Below are 20,563 nucleotides of genomic sequence, written 5' to 3'. Positions count from 1 at the left end.
GTTTCAATGTTAAAAATAAAAAGTGGGAAAATATTCTATTTTATATTAATATCATTAAAATAAAACATAAAGTGATATAAAAGTAATATTTTATATGATTTCTTATATATATAAATTCTAAGTGTTTATATCCTACAAAATTTTGTATCCTTCCAAATGTTGCAAACAGTAAGCACTCAGTTAAAGATATATGTTTGTACAGTATTTGAAAAATGAATGTACTATTATTTCAAGTAACTTATATTTAGGCATTTCCCAAGATGAGGAAAGTAAAATTATAGCATTTTTAAAATATTCTTTTAGTACAAAATGTAACTGAAATGAATATCAATTATTTGTACAACTCATATTGTGCAATTACAGTAGTAAAAACAATTTTATATTCCAAATCCATTATTAAATGTAGGCTTTTCTGTTCATATTCCTCTCCTAAAATTTTTCTATTTGAAATTGGAAATACTGACTCTTAATTTTAAATTCAGTATATTTCCTGCCCCAAAGATTATGGTGTTCCTCTTTCTTAAACTGTTTGAAAATTTGCAAGTGTCAGCTGATTGAATGCTAAAGAAAATTGGAGGACAATTGAATTGTGTGCCGTTGATGAAATTCACTTTAATTTGTATCCATAATGTAATTTGAGTATTATCCAATTTTAGAAGGCTAATTTTTAGGAAGCCAGAAATTAAAATTCCCAGGAGCATGGTAGTATTTAGGTCAAATCCAGGTTCCAAACTTAGTGATTTGATTTACTTATCCTTTACCTTATTAGATTACAGGTACAAGAAATTATGTCTTCTAATATAATTATATGAGTATTGTGATAGGCAGAAAAAAAAGAATGGTCCCCCAAAGATGTCTGCATTCTCATCATTGGTACCCATTTAGATGTTATGTTACATTGCAAGGGGGAGTGAAGGTTGCAGATGAAATAAACATTTCTAATCAGGGGACTTTAAATTGGGAGATCTTCCTCAGTTATCTGGGTGGGTCCAATATAATCACAAGGGACCTTAAAGGATAGAAGTCAGGGGAGAAGTGGTTTCAGGGTAATGAAGTGTGAAAAGGACTCGTTTTTTGGACATTCTGGCTGTATAGATAAGGAAGGTCAGTTTGGATTTTGTTTCTACTTACTGTATTTTTGACAGGCCAGTAATGATTCTGCCAGTACAGCTGCATATATATATATATATATATATATATATATATATATATATATACAGTTGAAGCGCATAGAAAAACTTTCTAGAAAGGGAATTGCTGTGGGCTGAATTATGATGCTCCTTCCCCCAAATTCATGTATTGAAACTTTACCTCCCAATGAGACTGTATTTGGAGTAAAAAGTGATCCTGGTTAAGTAAGTTCACACGGGTGGGTCCCGGATAGGATCAGTGCCCTAATAAAAGACACCAAAGAGCTCACTCACCGTGTGGCATGAGAACACAGTGAGAAGGAGTCTGTCTGTGAGTCAGGATGACAGCTCTCTTCAGAATCTAGATAGGATGGGATCCTGATGTCTGACTTACAGCCTGCAGATGGTAAGAAAATAAACTTCATTGTTTAAGTCACCCAGTCTATGGTATTTTGTTATGGTAGCCCAAGCAGACTATTGCAGAAACATACTACTTAGATGAACAAAAGACAGATTTTTTTAGTGCAAAATTCTTAAAGATTTGCATTCTTGAATTTTAGAGTGACAGTAACTGTGGTTCTCTTACCCCTTAAAGGCTTGAGTGACCTCAGGCCTTAGTTTTTTCCAGTTCCAGCTTCCCAGCCCTGGGTCAGTCCTTCTCTGCCACAGGGATCATTAGGATGTCATTTATGATGTCAGTTTTTATCTGCCCCCTCTTCTTTACCCTATGTTTCCCTGCATGGTACTTTCCCTTTGTTTGTTTTCAGAAGTAGATTACCTTTACTGGCATGTCCTACATGGGTCCAAAAACTATTAACAAGTACACAGAAAAAAAAATGGCAAAAGACCTTAGAGCAGAATAAACAGAAATTATTGCAGCCCAAACTTGAGTATGTGACATTCTAAGTGGCTGTGTGCACTTCCAGTGTGCATGGTTCACAGTGGCTATGGATGCAAACAGATATAAATTCAAAGAGAGAGAGAGGAAGGGAAGGAGGAAGGGAGGAAGGGAGGGAGGAAGGAAGGGAGGGAGGAAGGGATGAGGGAGGAAGGGAGGGAAAGAGAGAGACTTATTTTATTAAACTCTTTCAATGATACATAAAATAAGTAATTGCTCCATATGGAAGGTTGTTAAATGAAATATGGGTATAGTACATAAAAATGAGTTTGATTTTTCCTGTGTCATTTGGATTTCATTAGTATTTCCTTTTATATCAAGAAACTACATGAAGAATTGTATCTAGATCTCATGAAAAGGAAAACAATTTTTATGACTCAAATCTTATTTTTTTAAATATTTTTAACATTTATTTATTTTTGAGACAGAGAGAGACAGAGTATGAACGGGGGAGGGTCAGAGAGAGGGAGACACAGAATCTGAAGTAGGCTCCAGGCTCTGAGCTGTCAGCACAGAGCCCGACGCGGGGCTCGAACTCACGGACAGCGAGATCATGACCTGAGCCGAAGTCGGCCGCTTAACTGACTGAGCCACCCAGGCGCCCCTCAAATCTTATTTTTTAAAAATTAATTCATTGGTTATCTATTTTTATAGTATTGACTGGCTCATTACAGTCATAGGTGGGGCATTTGGATGGCTCGATTGGTTAAATGGTTAAGTCTTGGATTCTTGATTTTGGCTCAGGTCAGGATCTCCCAGTTTTGTGAGTTCAAACCCCACATCAGGCTCGGTGCAGGCAGCGTGGAACCTACTTGGGATTCTTTCTCTCCATCTCTCTCTGCCCTTTCCCCACTCATTCTGTGTCTGTCTCTTTCAAAATAAACAAATAAAAATGTTTAAAAAATTAAAAAAAAAACAATCATGGGCAAAGAAGCACAGTGTGTGTTATGTGATGGGGTGTGGCACACACCAGAGCAGATAAGGAGTGTCTCCTTTTCCTTGATCACTCACAGTAAATGGGGAGAAGTCCAGGTTTTGTCCACAGACAACAACTATCACTAAGGCACACTGGGCAAATGTATTTGTTTTATATACTAACATCTTGTTTTGTCTCCTGGTTCCGTTTTAATCTCATGGGCTAACAGCTCTGGGTCATCTCTCTACTGTAGAACAGTGGTAGTGAAAGAAGGAGGGAGACCTCTTCTCATTGCATAAAAACCAGAGAAGGAAATCTTTGAAGTAGACTGAGACAGAAGTTTGTGCTTTCCTCGAAGATATAGAAGAATACTATGGGTATTAAGACCTCTGAGTATTTTTTATAATCATGTTGTTAATTATCAAAGATTTTATTAAAAATGATAAAAGATAGGCTCCACTGACCCTTTGCTGAAGACTATTCAGCCACACATAGGAATCAAATTAGAAATGTGGTGTCCTTAAATCTGTAGGCCACTCCTGTGTGTGCTGAGTTTAGAATTCAATCATCATGTAAGGAATTGCTGCTGGGTAGTGACTGAAGATGACTTTGGGGAAAACAGCATGAAATGAATGAGGTAGGAATGATAGGCTGTTCCATCCCTTTTTCATCCTAAAATGCTCAGCACCTTCATACTCAGAAATACTCATTTCCACCAAAAGAATATGAAGAAAGGTCTATCTTTACTTTATCCAATCAGGATACCACCTTGATAAGTTAGAGAAAGCAACAATTATGACAACTAATACTTTCACTACCCAACTGTCATATAATCGTTAAGGATTATTACTGGGACCTCTGCCTCCTGAGAGGTTTGGGGAGATGCTGGGCAAGTAATACCTATAACCGCAACATCAAACTACACACACACACACACACACACACACACACACACACCCTATTGCACTTCAATTTAAGCTGCTTCCAAAGCCTCCTTTCTTCCCTAGTAGCACCAGGATCACCGTTTGACTTTCCAATAGCAAAAGAACAGACTAGGAATGGATTTGTTCTTGCCATAGTATAAAATACGGAATTTAAACAATTATAGAAGGAAATATATTCTTCTTACTCAGGCAACACTTAGGCAAGAGGAAGTGACTTCAAAGAGATGTCTCTTAGTGCATGCCCTGTGTTTACCTCAGGCTGCAAGCCCCCTGCACATGCACCTTTGCCCCACTGGACTGTATTTATAAAACACAAATTCAAAGGTAACTTTATTAGCAATGTCAAGACAGAGACTTCAAAGCACTGTACCCCAACCATGAGCCCCACTTAATTTGGGACCCTGTGTGACTTACTGAAATAAATTTCTAGACCCAAGAGGGAACTGTTCTTGACTAGGGTCACATCAGTAAACTGAAATTTAGGTAGCTTTTGTGTCCCTGGAAATGCTCCGTTAGACCAGAATGGCAGTACATCCTCCTAGCCATTCCCAAAAGCCAAGACCACTCTGGGATCTATACAGTAAAACTTTTGGTCGTAAATAACTTATTCTGCAAGTGCTCCACAAGATAAGCAAACATTTGTAATAAATTTTAAGAAGCAATGTCTTGCAATATGAGTAGTACATGACACTGAACATCACATGATCACAACTGAGCCAATGGTTCTTCTCTCTCTCTCTCTCTTGCTCTCTCACTGAAGGATTGTGGGTGATTGTCTCTGATGCTTGGATGCTTGGTCTCAGGCTACGGTGTTTGGCAGAAATCAGTGATTTTTCACAATGTTGGAAGGTGTCTACAACTGACACTAGTGTATTTTTCGTACTTCAAAGCACCTACGGACAGTCCTTTGCTTTTCCATACAACAGGAAGCTTGAGAATGCTTTGCTTCATTCTAGGTCAGGCTGCCTGCAGATATAGACCTTTTCCTCTGCTGCCTTATTGCCAGTTACTTAAATATAGTATATGACAAGAGTTTATTAATACTGTACCGTAGTCAACATCTGTGTGAGTGTATACAATGAATGGCCCCATGCAGGAAAAGATTCCATTGAGCCAAGAGACAGCAGTGATTCCATTAGTGATAGTGAAAGTCGTCCTGTACAATAACCCTCCTCTCTCATCTCCCTCACACCAGCCATGAAGGTTTCCAAAGGTAAGTGCAGGTTAATTTGTTTATTTTTCTTTCTATTTTGTATTTCCTTTATTGTTTTGTATTATGTTACCGTATTGTAATCATTTTTATATGAATATTTTTGGGTTATGGAATGAATCACCTGAGTTTCCATTATTTCTTATGAAGAAATTCGCTTTGATATACAAGTGCTTTGGATTACAAGCCTGTTTCCATAACAAACTATGCTCACAAACCAAGGTTCTACTGTACTTACTTCCTTGCTCTCTATTCTGTATCTTCTAAAAGCTTCCTGCCTTCTTCCCCATTTTGCAATTTTCTTGACTGCTTCTTGAAGTTTTAAACAAAGTCTGTTGGTGTAACTTAAATTGCCTTCTTTAATTCTTTTTTTAGCAGACTATGCTGGTCACATACCCATAACACCAGCCCTAGATGGATGGAATCTGGAGAGAGAAAGGAGGAAATGTGTGAGTAAAATGAATATTTGCTAAAGAATTTCAATTTATTTTCAACACAAGGAAATTTTATTTATCACTTATGTTTTGAAATAAAAGGGTTTGAACCATCATTTTCCCCAAAGATCTTTTCCTTACTAGATAGAATCCCCAGTAAATTATCAGTATTGCTAAAAGCTATTTCTAAAATAAACCATCTGAAATAAAATAAAAACAGTAACAAAAAGTATTATAAAAGTCACATTGTAAAATAGAAGTATTTATAGATTTTCATAATGGAGATGGTAATTCTGAGAACCATCTTGATGTTCATGACTCAACTGCTTAATGTCTTTACCTTTAAGAATTTGTTCTTTAGCAGCGTGAGAACAAAGGACTGTAATTTATAAGCATAGATAACTATGTCCTATAGGCCCCATTTCCATTAAAATGCATGAAAAGTTGAAATCCATGAATGAAAAAAAAACATGTTTTGTTTTGTTTTATGCCATTTTCTAAAAGAAATAGGAGAGTTCCCAGATTCTAAGCAGCGTGCTTGTGTTCCTAATCATGCAGAAAGCTCTTGGAACAGGTGACTGTTAAACCAACCAGTTGTTTTGTTTTTAGAAGCCCTCAGGAAAACGCAGCATTATTTCTCACAATTTCCACTAAAGTAGCAGCAACTTCCGTAGACACTTGCCTGCACAAAGCTCTTGTTTCACAGCACAGAGACTGGGGGAGAGAAAACTCAAGTAAGAGAAAGGTGAGGGTAAATTCAAAATCACAGGAGTCCATGGGAGTGACACAGTGGCCAAAGAGCACAAAAGACCACATAGCGAGCTTTTGACACCCTTAGAGTGGTTCAGGAGTTCTTTACTATTCAAACGCAAAAATAAAAAGATTATTTTTCCCTGACAAAGATTAGCAGAGGCTACTGAACAGGAAGGAGCTCTTGGGACCACAATACACTAGGTCTTGGTTCTCACAGAAGTTTTCTTTCTGCTGATGAATGCCCAGTGTAATGATTTGTGCTGCTATCCTGTAAAGTCATGCTGTAATCCCTGAGAAGGACGCCCAAGACAGTGCCACTCTGTTGTGATCTCTCTGCACTCTTATATTAGCAGCAGGGAGACCCTCAAAGCTGGAGATTTGCAATGTAAAAAAAAAAAGATAGAGTTTATTATTCAGCCGGGATGTTGCCCGTATTTCCACGTGTGACCATGGTGTTCTCTTTTCCAACATATGACTTTATAAGGCTAAATAAAAGCTGCAGCCTTGAGTTAGTAGGGGGCAACAAATGCCCTCTTGATGTTTAATTGCAGGGGAAGCGTTCCCTGGAAAGGAGCCAGGGTATCTTGTAAATCCAACAGCCTTCATTTAGTGCTGCCTTTGCCTCACTGACGCTGAGGTGCGATGATCTTATTCACTGCCCCATACTGAAAAGCTGTGTGTGATTTTCTGCTCTGCCTGGTAAGGATGATTTAGCCATTGTTACGTTTAGGTCATAGTTAATTTAATCACTCCTGATGTTAATACACTGTAATACATATGTTAATACTCATGGCACCCTGCTTAGGGGGCGTTTGGGTTATTTGGCATCAGCCCATTTCACTGGTATAGATCAGGTTCTGGAAGTATCTTTCACAAAAGCATTTTGCATTCATTAATTCTTACAATGCTCTTGAGTGTGAGGCAGATCACACTTAAAGCTGTAGTAGCAGTACTAGAAGAGTGTTTCCTGGTACCTTTCTACATGGGCAGCCTTCTTTGACATTGTTTGCCAAATAAAAGATCCAGTTACCACCCAAGCATCATGCTTCTATTATCTCCAGCCAGTAGCTGATGGAAGTCTTGTGTTAGTCCCCTGCTGCACCTGACATGGTGCTCAGAAAACAATCCTTTCCTTGATACACTTGCAGACATACCCATTATAACATCATACTATCTGAAAGGACCACAATCACCCAGCCATTACCTGCAACCACAGCATTGCTGACTTTAATTTATAGTCCCTAGGAAAAGTTTTGTTTTGTTTCAGGTATTATCAATAGAATCGTGGACTCCTATAATATATCTAAAAGTTACTCTAGAGATAACCTCACTCAATTCCATATATATATATATATATATATATATATATATATATATATATACACACACACACACACACACACACACACACACATACACACACACACACACACCCTAGTGTCAAAGAGGTAGGTGATTTTCCCAAGATCATTCAGCTAATTCATGTCAGAGATGGTAGTAAGCTGTATTCCCAGAATGTCTGTCCCTTCAATCTACAAGTTCTCTGGAGACCAGTTCGTCAAAGCCTTGACTGAACTCTGTGGAAACCCTAGATCCTAGGACCAATATCCTGGGTCCCTTAGGCAGTGCTAAGATTTGTTTTCAAATCTTTAGATCAGATTTGACCAGAAACTACTTAGCACTTACCATGTGCTGGACATTGGGCTTAAGACCGGGGATACAGGTATAAAAGCCATATTGAGTCCCTACGTTCAGAGAAATCTCTTTTTCAGGCCATAACTCTGACACCCAAGTTGCCATCTGATATTTTTAGATGGGTCTGGAAAAATTCCTCTTATTTTATTGAGTAGAATTAGAAGATAGAAAGTAAAGTCCATTTTCAGTGAGGTTGGAACATGCAAGCATAATTTAGTCACTTTAGAATACAACCTACAAAATAGGTAAATAAGCAGGTGGGATGATAACATAAGCCAGTGTTTTTTAAATAAATAATGAAATTAAACCAAAGTGTCTTTTTATTAGCTATAAAGTTGGGGTATAAGTGCATTTAGTAGGTACATAAAACAGAAAAAGAGTACAATGGAGGTGACATATTGGAATTAATCATTTCTTCTCTAATTTATTAGAACTGCTTCCTGCGGGAGATGAGATTTCAAGACCTGTTTGAGTGATGAAGAAAAGGGAATTTGTCAGGGAGAATCAGAAGTTTTGTGAGAGAAAGCAATTTGCTCAAGGTCACTTAACTAGCCAGTGTCAGAGTAGGGAATTAAACACACTGAAAATAAATGAATGTTTCTATAGTGAGTCTCTTATAAGAGCACCTTCAAGCTGATGTCAAAAATTTCCTCCAAGAGGTAGATGAGAATTATAGTAACCTTGGTGAAATTACACATTGTGTCTCAGAGAAAAGGGACTCAGAGATTTTTCGGCTGAGAAATCTGGGTTCCAAGGGCAGATCTAAACTTCCTTTCTGTATCACTCACGAAAATGCTTTCCAAACTTGTACTGAACCTAGAGCAAGACAAAAACACCCCTCTGAAAAAGATGAAAACATACCTCGTTCAACCTTTCTTCATCTTATAAGTGTAATGCTCATTTTCCTCTTGAAAATAAGAGTAATAAATGAATGCAAATATTCACAACTGTATGTCTGTCAAGAGTCTCTCCCAACTAATTAACCTGAGTAAGAGTTGAGCAAAGCAAGCAGCTTGGATGATCACATAAATGCCAAGTCAGAGAGACATTTCTTTCAATTAATCATACCATCTGGACCTGCAAATTTACTTTCCTCATGATCTCTGCCCTTCCCAGTCTCTGACTATTCTTTTCCCTGCTTGTTCTTCATAGCAAGCATCCCTATTTGAAGTTGTTTTACTCTTCCCAAGTTGACTCCCCCCATCTCTTTCCCTTAAGTGGAGTGAAAGCTCTTTGAAGGCACAAACTCTCTCTAGCTTGCTGCTGCAACCACAGCACTTAGAATGGGACCTAGCACGTAACATTCAATAAACATTTGCTAAACAAGTAAATGTCTAACGAATGCCACAAAATAGAGTAATTATTTTTGTCTTTCCAAATGACAACAAAACACTCAAAGGGAGTGAAATTTTTGAACAAAAGCTGAAAGTAAACAAGAGTAATTTTTCCATGATACAATGTTTCTCCATTTTTAAACATTTTACATATTGTGAACAGTATCTTCTTCTAAGTGTGATGCATAGGTTTCAACCTAAAGAATATACATGGAGGTTTCATTTGAGACAGGAAAGGTTTAGAGATCATGTATCAGAAGTTATCAATAGAAGTAAGAATACATTTTTAAATGTACATCTTTTATTAGAAACAAAGATGTCCAGATAAGAAATAGTACAATTCCTTAAAAGACAACGTGACTACAGGCATGGTCACAGACTTTAGAGTCAGCTACACCTGGGATTTGGGTCTTAGATCTGCTATTCGCTGAGCCTGTGACCTTGGGTAACTTACCCACACCGAGATTTCATTTCTCTCTCAGTGAACTGGATAAAATAAAATTGATCTTGGGGCGCTTGGGTACCTGAGTTGGTTAAGTATCGGACTGTTGATATCAGCATAGGTGGTGATCTTGCAGTTGTGAGAACGAGCCTTGTAAAGGGCTCTGTGCCTGACACGGAGCCTGCTTGGGATTCTCTCTCCCTTTCTCTCTGCCCCTCCCCCACTTGCACACGTGCAGTTTCTCTCTCAAAATAAACAAATCAACATTTTAAAAATAATAATATTCACTTACACTAATGTTAATATTATAATACAAATCATCAGAATAATATTTATATGTTATTGATGTTATATAACATCATCATAATATTAATAAGTAGTGTAGCTAAAGCCTAGAGCATAGTAAAGCTAACCAATATTTGTTCCTGCCCAGTCCACCTTGCGTCATCCACTGTCTACTTCCCCCAAGTTCTCTCCCACCCAACACACGCTGCCCACAGTGCTAAATGCATGACATGTTTAAGGAATTGGTGAAATTAGACTTTTTTCCAAGTTTAGTAATAAGTGAGTTGGGGAAGATAGGACTTTGACCACTCAATCAGTTGTGGATCATATAGCATTTTATCCACATGTTTTCAGACCTTCGAAGCTTTCTCAGATGTAGTGACTTGCATGCATACTCTATTTCTCCTAAAAGATTATATGTGCCTCAAGGGTAAGAGGTGGGTGTTACCATCGTTGTATGTTTCCCAGAATCTTCTTGCCCTTCACATTGCTAGTGCTCAAAAGCAATGTTTAATGACCAACAGTGGATTTGATGAAGATCTCACAGGCAAATTTTTACCTTTACCATATATGATATGTCTATTTAATTATTATGCAGTAATACAATTTTAAACAGTTGTAATTTTTAAGCTTTATCATAATACTGTACTATTGTTCTGTAAATTAATTTAAGTGAAAATTCAAGTTTTTGTGATTTATTTATGTTGGTACCTTGTTACTAATGAGGTTAAGCAACACCTCTTAGAGTATTTTTGTTTCCTATTCTATGAATGTGCATTTGTAATCTTCAGTGTTTTGTTTGCTGAATTGTTTATTTGAAAGAAATGTGTGTATGTTCTAGATGCAACTTTTTTGTTGTTGTTATATGTTCTGAAAATGCCTAGTCAGTAGCTTGTCATTTCATTTTGTTTAAGGTAATTTTTTGAGAAATTTTTAATTTTTTTTTCTTTTAAGCAGGCTTCATGCCCAGCGTGGAGCCCAATGCAGGGCTTGAACTCACAGCTCTGAGATCAAGACCTGAGCTGAGATCAAGAGTTGGATGCTTACCCCACTGAGCCACTCAGGCATCCCAAGAATTTTTTTAATTTTAATGCCACCAAATTAGAAAGTTTTAAAATTTATATGTTTTATTTATTTTTAAAATAGATATATCCAAAGCTGGCCAGAGGTTTAAAAATAGTCTCTTATATCTTCCTCAGCATCACCTTAGGATTTTATTCCACCCAGATAGATTTTTTGTTGTATGGTGTGAGGCAGAGATTTGTTTGCTTTTTCCAATTTGGATAACCAACTTTCCAACAGCAGTTTCTCAGTGATCCATCTTTTCATTGTAGATTTACATGATCAATGCTGAGGTATATGAAATTTTTATATGTGTGCAGGGTTCTCTTTGGATCTATTAGTTTCCCTAGTCTTGTGATCATTCTATTGACTTAATTACTATAGATTTGCTTTAAATATTGATACCTGGTAAGGTGAGTCCCTCTCAATGGCTTTGATATTCTCGTTTGTTTTGTTTTGTTTAGTTTTGCTTCTTCTCAGTTTATAATACTTGATGATTTTTGGAAACTCAACCATATCTGAAACACCATTTATGGTTTTATTTATTTTTTGAAATTCCATCATTTCTAGGTATTTGTAGTAAGAGATTTCTGAGGTTATTTTGATGGATTCAGATGCATCTTTACTGCATTCATCTTGGATTACTTTGACCTGCCTAGAAGAACAGGCAACATAATTTGTGAGGCCCAACGTAAAACGGAACTGTGATGTTCCTTAATCAAAAATTATTAAGAATTTCAAGATGGTGAAAACAGGGCATTAAACCAAGCACTTCTAACCCTTCTAAATGTACAGGTGCCATTCCCATGGAGCCCCTTCTACTGCCTTGTCACATGCCCCTGTCAACTGCTACATGCTTTGGATTCATTCCTCACTGTCTCCCCTTCTTCTGGAAGCTCCATGCAGCTCTATGGCTGTTGCCAGTCCTACGATTCCCTTCTCAATTTCACAAGTCCTGCTCCTTCTCAATTTCACACTTGGTGTCCCCAGAGTTATAACCAGGGCTTCACAGCGCCTGGAATAGTGCAGCTATCAGATCTGCCACACACATCTCTTGGAAGCAGCAATGTTGGAAATTTTAATAAATATTTATACCTCATACCTTTGTGTATGGTATAACCAGCAAAAAGGCATGCCACTTACATAATTAGAAAGATAAGTCTAACGTAACTTGCAAAACAGAAAAAAAGGAAGATAATATATACGAAAAGTTAAGAGCTTATAAGATTTGAGACAGAGTTGGGTTCAACTCAGCTCTACTACTTTTTAGCTGCAAGTTACTTGCTGTCTCTGAGCTTCAGCTTCCCCTTTAGAAAAAATAAAGATCGGGGCGCCTGGGTGGCGCAGTCGGTTAAGCGTCCGACTTCAGCCAGGTCACGATCTCACGGTCCGTGAGTTCAAGCCCCGCATCGGGCTCTGGGCTGATGGCTCGGAGCCTGGAGCCTGTTTCCGATTCTGTGTCTCCCTCTCTCTCTGCCCCTCCCCCATTCATGCTCTGTCTCTCTCTGTCCCAAAAAGTAAATAAACGTTGAAAAAAAAAATTTAAAAAAGAAAAGATAAAAATATTGCTCACCTCACAGTGCTATGTGTAGATTAGATAAAGTCTGTAAAGCACTTAGTGTAATTACTAGTAAATAATAAAGAATCGGGACTGCTTATTGTAGTTATTAAATTATGAAACTGTCTTATACAGGCAAAATGTTTATGGGAGATCAGAACAGAGAGAGAGTGTGTGTCTAAGCAGTAATAAGGGGAGGGTTCCTGCAGTATACAAGACAGGTCTCTCTCTTTCTGCACCATGATCCCACTTGTTTAAGTAAATGTCACCATTCCCCCAAATTGCCATAATAACCTTTTAAGAGGCACCACTGTTTCTACTCTTAACTCTCTAGAATCCATTCTTCACACAGTATCCAGTGTGATATTTTTAAAACACATAACATTTCACCCTCTTCCATTATTTATAAACATCCAGTAGTATTCCAGGACACCAATCATCCATAATCCTTGCCATGGTTTAGAAGTTCCTACTTCTAAGGAAGTAGGATCTCTTCTTGCTTACATCTTAGAATTTTTCCTACTACTATTTTCCATTCTGTTGAATGCCTTCATGATATTTTAAGTTTCCCTCGCTATCTTTCTGTCCCTCAGATAATTATACTTCATTCCTGACTCAGGCCCTTGTACTCAAAGTTCTTTCTGCCTAGAAAGTTCTTACCCCAGATTTCCATATGGCCAGCTCCTTCTCAATGCCAAGGTTTTAACCCAAATGCCACCTTCCTGGGAACCTTCTCTGATCATTTTGTCTAATTTAGCTCACTTCAGTTACTCTCTATTATACGTTTAAAATTTTTTTCATAGCGCTATCTGAACTTATTAATTTATTCGTTTGTTCATTGCAGGTCTCCTCTGCCCACTAGAACAAACATTATTTAAGAGGGAAAACCATGCTTGTTTTGTTCAGCTGTCTATTTCCTGTGTTTAGTTACTAGAATAAGTCCGTGTTGAGTAAACTAATAAATTCTAGAGTTTTAAGAGGTGGAAGAGATGGGGATAGTCAGGGGCTTTCCAAGGGAACGGTATAACACGCAGGACAGTGGAGATGAATGTGGTATGAAAAAGTGGGGGGAGACTTCAGTGGGCTATTTTCAGAACCTCCATGTTGAAGCCATTACTTTTGTAAGTATACAGTAAATTCCTTAAAGTCAGGGAACTGGGTGTCAGTCTTCTTTGTGACCCCAGACCCTAATGCAGTGTGTAACTTACGTTAGGTTTTCAATAAATGGTTGTTGAAATGAATTAGTCGATTTCTCGTAAATAGTACACAAATGTATTTATAGCTCCGATCTTAAAACTTGGTTATTTTTTTCCCTTGTTAGAGAAAGCTCTCTTGTATGAGTTACCAGCTATGATTGTGACTAAAAGCACCAGTGCTCAATGCGAGCAAGCTCCAGCTTTATTTTATTACCCGAGATGGTGTCTAACAAATTTATCAATTGAGATTAATGATGGTGATTGGGGTAGAGCTTCTCTTAACCATGTATATTTGAAGGTGACCTGTGAATTCATTTTTCATCAAAGCTTAAAGGCTGACTGAGCAGGTTGTTCAGGTGACAAGAAGGACTGCCACCTCAGCTGCATATGTCACCAGTGCAACGGGACTGCAGTGCACCACCCACAGTGAGTGACATACTTCTAGCCATTACCTGACCCTCAAAGTTCAAAGGCTCCCAAAGGCTTCCTTGGCATTTCTGTGGTAGAGACATTTAATCAAGATGTATTTATGTCCAACATGAAGCTTTAGTATATGAAGTTACTCTCACTTCATCTGGGTCAACGTAAAGGGTCTGGATTGAGACCTGGAAGTAAGGAGAAAGGGAAATGACTTAATTGTTTGTAAGGAAGAGAAAGAACAACAGGTGCCAGAATATTAAACAGAAGTTAAATACAGATAACAAGTACTCATGGAGAAGTAGGTGATGTGAACTTACCCACATAGTCTTGAATCTCATTGGAAATTATGATAGAGTCATTTATCTTTCCCCTTCAAAACACATAGATATTACTTTAGAAAGTGAGTATAGACAGCTGCTCAATTCAGAAAAATGGGTCATGGATTGACTCTGCACTCACTTGCTGATCTCTTTTACCAACCTTTATTCTCATGTTAAACAAAGATTAATTGAACACTCCTCTGTTCAAGATATAAGGTTAAATCCCTGATCTCAAAGACTTTAATATATGTTAGGAAAAGTCTCCTAAGTATAGCAGCAACTATAATACATATGAAGAATGAGGGCCATGCGGGGGAGTGGGGGGGGGGAAGGGGTGGGAAGAAAAGACATAGGCCAGCTGAACAGTGTCACAAAGTAAAATTTGTGTATTACTGCTTAAGTTGAGAGATGACTCCCAAAAGAAGTGAACAATGAAAATCTAAATAAGAAGATCCCTCTTGCAGGTTTTAGGATTGAGAAACATTTTCTTCTTTTTTTTTAATGTTTACTTATTTTTAAAAGAGAGAGACAAAGCATGAGCAGGGGAGGGGCAGAGAGAGAGGAAGACACAGAATCTGAAGCAGGCTCCAGGCTCTGAGCTGTCAGCACAGAGCCCGATGCAGGACTCGAACTCACGAGCCACGAGATCATGACCTGAGCCCAAGTCAGACGTTCAACCAACTAAGCCACCCAGGTGCCCCAAGAAACATTTTCAAGTAGGAGAGATGGAAACAAGTAATGAAGAAGGAGCCTGACTACAGGCAATGATGTGGGGGAGGGTGGGGTGATAAAAAACACCAGGATAGTCCCTTTAGGATTTAGGTAAATGAGCCATTTTGGGCCCACAGATCATTCTTAAATAGAATCTATCTGACTTCAAAGATAGCATGTGTGGCTGAAACTGGGTTTGAATCCATGTACAACACTTTTCAACTTTTTGATCTTGGGGAAGTTATGCAAACATTTTATTCATTTGAAAAATAGGAATTAATTTAAGGATTTGGTATAGGGATAAATGAGATAATGCAGGAAACAAAATAAGTACTCACAAAAGGGTAGCTATTAGCATATACTGCACCATCATCTGGCTATACGTAACGGTACAGGAAATACCAAACTTATTTACCTTGACATTTCAAATAATTATAACTCTACAAGACCTAAAAACAGCATGGTAGCTACATCCAAAGAAACAAAAATGCCAGAGGTGTTAGGAAATAAAGAGCAAAGAAGCAAGGTCAAATAGGGTAATGAAAGGCAATTTTATTAGGCAGGTATGTAAATAGCTTCATATTTCATGTGGGTTAATGATGGTGCTCATGGATAAATGAGATGTACAAGAAATAATTTCCAAATATTCTATCTCTGTTTAAGCATTGAAAAATTAAGCTATTTGATTGGATACTTTAAAAGGGAAGGGGAACCCTAAGAAGCAAACTGTCCATTTTCATTCTGGATTAATGATTACTATCCAAGTGTGAAATTAGATAAATACACATTCTTTCAGGCAGAGCAAAAATTTTAAATGCCCAGGGATTTTTGACAGAGTCACACAGGGTCTCTGTTTTCCCTTTCTGCTTATTTCCTATAATTTGCAGAATGGTGTCAAAATGTTTGTCACTATGACAGAGAAAAAGAGAGAAAAGAGAGACGAGGTTTTATCATTCACCAAAAGCATACTGCAAATCACTTCCAAAGCTCTTTGGTTTCCTGATAAAGCAGATGAAAAACAAAAATATGCTTTTGTGTAATGCAAGGTAATCTTCTATTTTAGTGATTCTTGAAATGATCTTCCATAAGCCTCTCTTAGGAAAGAGAGGGTATCCTTATTCACTGACTCATCTTCTCCAGGTTTTCTGGCGATATTCAGGGGGAATTGCAGCAACGGATTAAAACAAATCTTAGGAACAGGATAAGCTGTCAAGAAACTTTTAAATAGAAACCATATTTGCTTCTGAAGAAATATCTGTCATAGAGAACAACAGTACAATTAAGTCTCTGATTTTCTGTGCATTTGCTATAATTTGTTATGTCAAAGAACTTTTTACTAACTCCCTCTACAATTTTGATATGGACAAGGAAGTTCTGCCACGTTGAAAAGATTTTCAGAGCAGAGCAAGCAAACAATGACAATGTCAAACCAATAGTCAACCAGATAGATGCTCTGTCTTTGCTATGCAGAAGTTTTATAATGCTGCTGGACATTCTCCTCCCTGCTGGGAAGGAGAAAGATGCAGCAATCCCAGAATATGTAGTATGTTTCATCAGGAAAGAATAAACTGTCTATATCAAGGGGCCACAACCTGATCTGGTGTGCACAGCAGTCTTCTGGTTCATATTATGCAGTGACACAAAATTCGACATGCTCGATCTAAGTGTAGAGGGTGAAGTATCCCTACCCTGGCTACAGAATCAAAACCTATGAGATCTGCTGGAATTCAATAATAAACATTTACAGACCCTTGTTAGTTCAATATTCCATTTGACACATTTGGATGAAGCCAACATTGCCCAGCTGTTTCCCCAACAAGGTAGCTAGGGAAGCAAAATTGCCTTGGAGGAGCCCCAACAAAGAGCTGACATTTCTGCAAATCTGAAGGGGCACATTAGATGACCCAGAAAATGCCATTCCAGCAATGCAAGAACAGACGTCTCCAGGTCAGAGGGAATATTCTGGCATCTGGAGAGCACATAGGTACAACTGGCCTCCCCCTGCTCTTCCAACAGGGAGAATACACTGGGAAGTCATCCAGCGTGGTTAAAGAGGTGGGTAAAGAACCTTGATTTTTATAACTCACCATTTTAAAAAGTAAAAACACCACTTATTGAATTTTCAACTTCTAAGAAGGATTTTTTCTTGAGAGAAAGCTGTCAGCTCATGTATTGTATTTCAAACGTCTCAGAAAATACATGTTTGTCTTGACCTCAGTCCTCATTAGGACTGGTATGAATGCCATAATTTTCATCTTTCTTGTGGTAAATAAAGAAGGTAAGGGATAATAAGTAAAGTGACATTAAATATTTTCTGAGTTGCCATGAGATGATATTCTTGTTTACAGCCCTTGTTGCTGACCTAACATACCCCTTAAATACAAATGTACACACTTATACAAAATGATCCTCTTAAGAGCAACATTATTTAGATTTCACATTGTAAAAGCCCCTTCTCTCCCTCTGAATCAATTCTGACTAAAACATTTAGAGAAAGGAGAAGTCAGTGGCTCATTCAAAAATCAACTAGTAAGAAGTAGACCTATTTGACATCCCTGGAGGCAAATCTCCAGATAAGTATCAGATGGTAATGCTGGTAACTTCTCTTTCTTTTCTTGCTTCTCTCACGGTTGAGTGACAATATCAGTTCCCTGTTTAGAGGGCAGCAAAATAGGATGGTTTACAGCATTTAGTGCTCATGTCCTATAGCAGAGAGAGAGAGAGAGTGAGGAGAAGCTGATAAAGATATCTCTCCCTCAAACATACTTTATGCCAAACAGAAATCCTTATAGCCACTGGGCTCCTATGCTAACTATTATTTCTATTCTGTGGAAAAGAGTTAGCTAGCAGAAGAGTTGAGTTACAGAATCTCATAATTGAATATATTTCAAAAACTCCAGCTAACATCAGTTTAGCAATCAATACTTTAGTTTTGGATTTTTTGGTAAGTCAAATTTTATTGTAGATGGCCCTGCTCTCCTTTATTAGATTTTGATAATCAACTAGTAAGCATCAAATGCAGAAATTATATATTTCACTATTTGTCACCATAAATCATTTACACAGTGTCAATGCAGCCGAAAGAGGAAAATTAGGGGATGTAAGATATTTCACTGCAGAACTATTCAACATAGTAACTGGAAATTTTTAGCAATTTTTAAAGATGACCCCTTTTAAAAAAATAGCTTTTGTGCCACATTTAATTAAAGTACTGCATTCATTTGGATATACTGCAGCCAAATCATGTTGCAAATACGTATCTGTTTATGGTTCAGTAGGTGTCATTTTAAAAAACATACAGTGAAGGGGTGCCTGGGTTGCTCAGTCTGTTGAGCTTCAGACTTCAGCTCAGGTCATGATCTCACTGGGTTTGTGAGTTCGAGCCCCGCGTTAGGCTCTGTGCTAATAGCTCAGAGCCTGGAGCCTCCTTCAGATTCTGTGTCTCCTCTCTCTGCCCCTCCCCCCACGTTCTGTCTCTGTCTCTCAATAATAAACGTTAACATTTTTTTAAAAAATACATATAGTGAAGGTTTTGCCTTGTCAATGGACTAAATGACTAGCCAACTGGCCATTCTCCCAGTGTCCTATAAACAGCTGTCAAACTCCAGTGACTGATATTCTATAATTTTAAATAAATGTATAAATGCATAAATGACAATTTCTGGAGTCTTTTATTTGGGTCAGCCTTCCTGATACCACTTTGGCTTGTTGGCGTCTTGCCAACTGTCTACCACTGGCAGAATCTTGGATATTAAAACATACTATATTCATCCACCAATCACCTGTGTCTTAAAATTGTTGGTTACCTAATCTACTAAAATCTGTAGTGTTGATATTTCAGAAATTATCTCACTTACTTGATAAATTTGTTCCCCAACCCAGCCTTCTGTGACACTCTTGTGGCTTACTTTTTCTTCTCACCTCCAGAAGGAAGAAATCTCAGTTTGGATCCAATTTTCATTTCTCTCTATCCCCAAATGAGTGTTTTAGTCTCTGAGTGAGTGCACCTGGATGAGTTCTACTAATGATGAGAAATGAGGAAGGAAGGTATGCAAACATCTCTTTCCTCAGAATGAAGCATCTTATATAAACACGGTTAATGGATGTACCTCAAGGAAACACTTCTACTTCCCACAACTTAAAGTCCCATTGGTAGGGGCACCTGGCTGGCTTGGTTGGAAGAGCATGCAACTCTTGATCTCAGGATGGTGGGTTGAGTCCCAAATTGGGGGCAGAGATTACTTAAATAAATAAAACTTAAAAAATATATATCGTTGGGGCACCTAGGTGGCTAAGTCGGGTAAGCATCTGATTTCAGCTCAGGTTATGATCTCACTGTTGGTGACTTCAAGTGCCACATCAAGTGAGCTCCAGCCCTGCTTTGGGTGAGAACGAGCCCCACTTCCAGTGAACAGGAGCTCTGGTTTTCTCTCTCTCTCTCTCTCTGCCTCTTGTAGGATTCTCTCTCTCTCTCTCTTTCTCCCTCTCTCTCTCGGTCACTTGTGCCCTCTCAAAACACAAACAAACAAACAAACAAACAAACAATCTCATCAGCAAATAATAGCCTGTGTTTATAGAAGAGTGCCTCAGGTATAACAGGCATAGGAGTAACCTTGGGACTTGGTCAGTTCTGGTCCTCAGACTAGATTTTGATAACAAGGTAATAGATCATATGTGTTCCTTAAAAATGTGCAATTATAGGGGCTCCTGGGTGGCTCAGTTGGTTGAGCATCTGACTTCGGCTTAGGTCATGATCTCGTGGTTTGTGAGTTGATCCCTGTGTTGGTCTCTGTGCTGACAGCTCAGAGCCTGGAGCCTGTTTCAGATTCTGTGTCTCCCTCTCTCTCTACCCCTCCCCTGCTCATGGTCTGTTTCTCTCTCTCTCAAAAATAAACATTAAACAAAATTTTTAAAATGTGCAATTATTCTTATATTTCAACATTATTCAATCATCCTATTTTAGGGAGTCCCAAAGAGGATTCTGTGTAATACTATTTAAGTTTGGCTTTATTAAAAAGTATTTGGTGGTCATGAAGTTTCAGGAAATGATTAGTATTTTCTCCTCCTGGAGATTTCAAATGCAATATTACCATACCAAAAGATATAAGTAGCTCCATAATAAAGAAATCTCTTTACATTAGTTTAATCCATTGTCTCCTACACTTATTTGATAAACCTTTTTAAGCATAACAGCTGTAAAGGGAAGAAATTTTTCATGGGACACACTTTAGAAACACTGTTTAGAAAATGCTATT

General features: G+C 38.0%; 1 long non-coding RNA gene across 1 annotated transcript; it reads right to left on the bottom strand.

Moving 5' to 3' along the window:
- Positions 1 to 1,238: 1,238 nt before the first annotated feature.
- Positions 1,239 to 14,853, bottom strand: LOC123379949. Its single transcript, XR_006585050.1, has 3 exons — positions 14,310 to 14,853; positions 5,337 to 5,523; positions 1,239 to 1,527 (listed from the first exon to the last, which is right to left on the bottom strand). It is a non-coding gene; the product is annotated as an uncharacterized LOC123379949 (long non-coding RNA).
- Positions 14,854 to 20,563: the final 5,710 nt, after the last annotated feature.

This window comes from Felis catus, chromosome C2 (assembly GCF_018350175.1).
Source record: "Felis catus isolate Fca126 chromosome C2, F.catus_Fca126_mat1.0, whole genome shotgun sequence".
In the NCBI taxonomy this organism is placed as follows: domain Eukaryota; kingdom Metazoa; phylum Chordata; class Mammalia; order Carnivora; family Felidae; genus Felis; species Felis catus.
Note: the sequence above shows the minus strand (reverse complement) of the source record. Positions and strands in the feature narration are given on the sequence as shown.